Below are 4,889 nucleotides of genomic sequence, written 5' to 3'. Positions count from 1 at the left end.
GTGGTTTTCTATCAAATACCTTGATGGCTCTATTGAAAAGCTGTTGAACAGCATGATTATTGCACAGGTGTGCCATGGGTGATTATTGCACAGGTGTGCCATGGGTGGTTACAATAATGCTACCTTCAAATGAGGTTGTGTTTACCGTGTTCACAAGAAGAGGCCATATGTTGTGACTCGTGTGGTATTCACGAGTCACGACTTGGCAAGTGGAAATTTTCAGTTTGAGTTCACAATATCGTGTCATCATGTCATAACCACAAACTCACAAGTTCCATTTTGAAGTTCCATTTTGAAGGTGCAGCATAACACATTGGAGACTGTTTCTGGTAGTAAAATGAACATTCAGTTCATGGGCAGCAGCTCTGGTAGACAGTCCTGCAGTCATCATGCCAATTGCATGCTCCCTCAAAACTTCAGGGAGCATGCAATTGGCAGAAACAAATCTGTGGCATTGTGTTGTGTGATCAAACATTTGGAAAATGAGTGAGATGCGTCTTCAGTGGGATACAGACTGTGCTCAGAACAGCTAAAATCACATTTTGTTTATACACATTTTACAGTCAACACAAGCCATTACAGTTTTATAGCCTTTTTATTGGTACAAGCATTAATAGTCTTTATGTACTGCTCAAAATCGTTGGGGGAAAAAACTAACAAAACAAAAGTAAAGTGGGGTGACTTTGGTTTGCAAACGTACACTTATGAAATTTGGCTAGAATAATCAATAGATTTATGAAATATACATTTACCTCAAATGTCATAAACAAAGAATGAAAATAACATGTTCATAACATAATACAAAATCTCTGTACAAGATGACAATAATAGAGTACTGACAATGGCAGAAAAGATGGGGCACAGTTTCTGGGTGAACTGAGCAAAAATATTTACATACCGTATATACAATTTATATTTAGATCATCCTTAAATTCCTTGAGAAAATGCTTTGCAGGGTAATGTGATAGGAAACCTCTCTAATATTTTCTAACAAGTTATGACTAATAACGTGTTTGTGAGGGAATGACCTCACTTTGAAACAGAGAGTGAAAAGCTTTGTAATTATTCTTAAAAGATTATGAGAAACACATTTTCCCACAAGGAGTGCAACAGGATTAACCAAAGCAACATCAGCTTGAAAAAACAAACAAACAAACAAACAAACAGCATTACAGAACCATTAGGAATAGCTCCCATTACCTAAGTCAAGAACTTTGCTGACTTTGGAGCTATTTTATGCCCACTTCCCAGTGAGCTAGCATAACATGGCCGGTACTGTACCTACTTATTTGTCTGGATAGTTTCCGGTGATACCAGAGCCTCTGGTCTAGCTATGAAACTGAGCTCGCGTGGCGCCCAGCAGTGGACCTCTCATCCACGCTGGTGGTTCTGGAGTAGACCGAGGCATTGATTCTGTCCTGTGGGATGAAGGTCCCCATAATCTGGCAGAGCCTCCATGGAGACCTGCTCATCAGCCTCACGAGGTGCTTCCTGAACTTCTCCCCGATGAACACGTACAGGAAGGGGTTGAGGCAGCTGTGAGAGTAGGCGATGACCTCGGTGGCCTGGATCGACCGCCTGATGGCCTTGCTGCTGTCGCATGCCATATAAATGTGCATCAGCTCCAAGGCTTTGAAGAATGATGTAATGTTGTAGGGCACCCAGCAGCAGAAGAACACGGCCACCACTATGAGAACCAAGCGGATGGCATGTTTCTTGGATGACTGGCTGCACAGGAGTGTCCGAATGATGCGGGCGTAGCAAAACATTATGATGGTCATCGGGATCAACAGGCCGAGTATGTTCATTTTAAAAAGGCTGAAGATGGTCCAGAAGTGCTCGCCCTGTTCTTTGACAGGAGCACAGAATTTCTTCCTTGTTCCCGGAGACCCTGTTCCCGGAGACTCCTGTACTTCAAGAAAGCTCACGTCAGGAAAAGAAGCGGCAAATCCGGCCATCCAGGTAACAGCAGCCGCAAGAATCCCAAAGGAGCGCGTCCGTGCCCGCAGAGCGTACACCGCGTGAACTATAGCCAGGTACCTGTCAATGCTCATAAGGGTGATGAAGAAGATCCCGCTGTAAAAGCCGATATAGTAGGCACCCAGGACAACCTTGCACATGCCGTCCCCGAAGGACCACTGGTCGCGGGCTTGGTGGGCGAGGAAGGGCAGGGAACACACCAGGACGAGGTCGGCGAGGGCCAGGTTGAGGAGGCAGACGTCGGTCATGCTGCGGAGGCGCGTCCCACAAGCGATGACCCAGAGCACCAGAGCGTTGCCCAGGAGGCCCACGATGAAGAAGACGGAGTAAAGGATGGGGAGAATGTGGGCTCCATGGCTATCGTACACACACTGGCCACCATCAAAGTCATCGTAGTCAATGTAAATGTAGTCAGGGTCAATGGTGCTCTCGCTGAAAGGTTCCCCTGCAGAGCTGAGAGAGAAATTAAGGAGTGAGCCAACAGGAAAGACAGATGAATGGTTAGGGAAGTTTCCAGTATCTCAGATACATTTTCTTTAGGTTAAGAAAAGTATGACTATAGCTGGAAATACCAGATTCTCCATCCACATTCTTTCTCCATTACTTCAATTTCTTTTCATACTCATACATAGAGCAAGCACCACAGGGATAAGTCCAGAAGTAGCATGGATGGCGGAAGTCGTGGACTTCCTGGATCTTATGGGGAAAAGTCAATGGGGTTTTAGAATGGGGATTTCACTTAAATGCATAAAATAAGGTCTGTGGTTAACAAAGGTTTATGGGATCGGTAATTTGGGTTCAGCAGGATAATCTTCACAAACGAATCAAATCACTTTTCTGACTTTTGAAATGTAAATGCGTTTTTTTAAATGCAAATTTTAGAAAATGCTTCAAAATGCATACAGTAAAAGTGATTGAGTTTTGTGAAGATTATCCTGCTGAACCCAAATTACCACTCCCATAAATTTCTGTTATAACCATAGACCTTATTTTATGCATTTAAGTGAAATCCCCATTCTAAAACCCTATTGACTTTTCCCCGTAAGATCCAGGAAGTCCGGGACTTCCGCATTCCGACTACAAAAAGATGTCCTCCCTGCGGTACTCTATTTCTGTCATAACACAACTACAAATGCAAAGGATGCACAAAGATAATTTTGTAAGTGTTAAAGCTGTACAGATATTTACAGCACTCGTTATATCAGTTTGTTTTGATTCATTTCCAAGCACTTACATGGTACAGTATGGATCCTCTGAGGGGAGAAATAAAGGAAACAAACCCAACAACTGGAAAGGAAATGGAGAAAAGGAACCAGTGTGTATCACTGCTGCAAACCTCCTGGATAGCATGTTTAGTCTAGTTTCAAATTCATTTTTAATTCTGATACAGCTTGATAAATGCAGATTAAACGTGCAATATTAAATTAATAAATAATATATTGTGCACTTAAACTGGAAGGGGGGGGGGGGGCGTGGTTGGAGAGGTTCTGTTCTGTAGAACAGATATTGATTAGCTAGTTCAAAAAAGTGATTTTTATAAAAGTTGAGTCTGTCTCCTGTGAGTTACATCATATTACAAAAATCAGAGGTGGAAAAATACTCAAAAACAAGTACTCAGTAGTTTTTGGAGGATTTGTACTTTTTAAGTATTGTTAAAATTGCTATACTTTTTACTCTTGCTTGAGTAATTTAGATATTCTACTTGACTACCTTTAAATGTAATGAGTAAATTCAGATTTTTGTTTTGCACACTGCATTATGAAAACAGCACAGTAGCATTGGGACTGCTCGCTAATGGGTTCCAGAATCACTTCTACATTTAGGGCATGTCACAAAGTGCATTAATGTCTGTTTTAGCAGGATCATATATTGATTTTCAAAACTTTCCGCTCATATGATTCATTTTTGCTCTCATTTAGAACATATTGAGAACACCAAATCCATTGCGTTTGGTTTTGTTGCAATTAGTGAGGTTGACCTTGACCCACATTATTACTGGACTGGAGTACGTTTGTGTACAGAGTGATAACTATAGCTATAAGATCGCGGCAGGGTTATCATTATAACAAATTGTACTTGAGTTAATTTTCACTAAAGTAACAATACTCGTACTTGAGTAGCATCTGCCAGTACTCTTTCCACCTCTGTAAATACAGCACATGTATAATTATGCATAGACTTGGTGAGTTGTACACTTACAACCTACTGGCATCTCTTCAACAAAAATGAAAGTCTCACCTCTCAGTGCCGTTAACCAGATAACTGCTGGTGTTCATCTTGGATCACAATTGAGAAACAAGACCAAATCAAACGCTCTACTGCATATCCATTTGGAATGTGCCCTCTATAGCTACTAGCTACTACTACTATACTCAAGACTTCCGTCATATGCTACAGTTTACACATATCGTTAGACACCTCCTCACTCTGTTGCTCTTCCTTCCTGAGAGCCTATACTTGTCCCCCCCCCCCCCCCCCCCCCCCCCCCCCCCCTCCAGTACTAGGGACCATAATGGAAATAAGTTTGACGACTTTGTTGTGGTGTCCTGATGAATTATTTTGTACTGTATGCTTGTTGGTGTATTGTATTTTTTTATTTGTCGAATGAATTCATTCATTCATACTCATCCTAGCTGTTTCCCTTATAGTCTTGTCTGTTCTGACTCCAGCCCGTTTCCCGCACCTCATCTGGTCAGCCCTGCTGTTCTGCCCTGAAACCTCGTCAACCATCCCACTCTGGACCTGCTTCCTTGGCCCCCAACTGCCCTGCCCCAGTTCCAGCCTCTCAGCTATACCAGCTCAAGCTTCTCCTTGCCAGCAGCCCATCTTCCTCATGCTCTGCAATATCTTTTTTTTAACCTTATTCCTGTCTCTCCTCCTGTGTGTCTGCACCTGGGTTCACCTGTTCT

General features: G+C 42.5%; 1 pseudogene across 1 annotated transcript; it reads right to left on the bottom strand.

Moving 5' to 3' along the window:
- Nucleotides 1-1,331: 1,331 nt before the first annotated feature.
- On the bottom strand, nucleotides 1,332-4,296 carry LOC310786988 (C-C chemokine receptor type 8 pseudogene; annotated as a pseudogene). The gene is made up of 2 exons (XR_014554081.1): nucleotides 4,219-4,296; nucleotides 1,332-2,433 (listed from the first exon to the last, which is right to left on the bottom strand). The product of XR_014554081.1 is annotated as a C-C chemokine receptor type 8 pseudogene (transcript).
- Nucleotides 4,297-4,889: the final 593 nt, after the last annotated feature.

Source organism: Poromitra crassiceps (assembly GCF_964638095.1).
Source record: "Poromitra crassiceps genome assembly, chromosome: 12".
NCBI lineage: Eukaryota > Metazoa > Chordata > Actinopteri > Beryciformes > Melamphaidae > Poromitra > Poromitra crassiceps.
The sequence above is the reverse complement of the archived record's forward strand: the minus strand, read 5'-3'. Positions and strand labels throughout refer to the sequence as shown.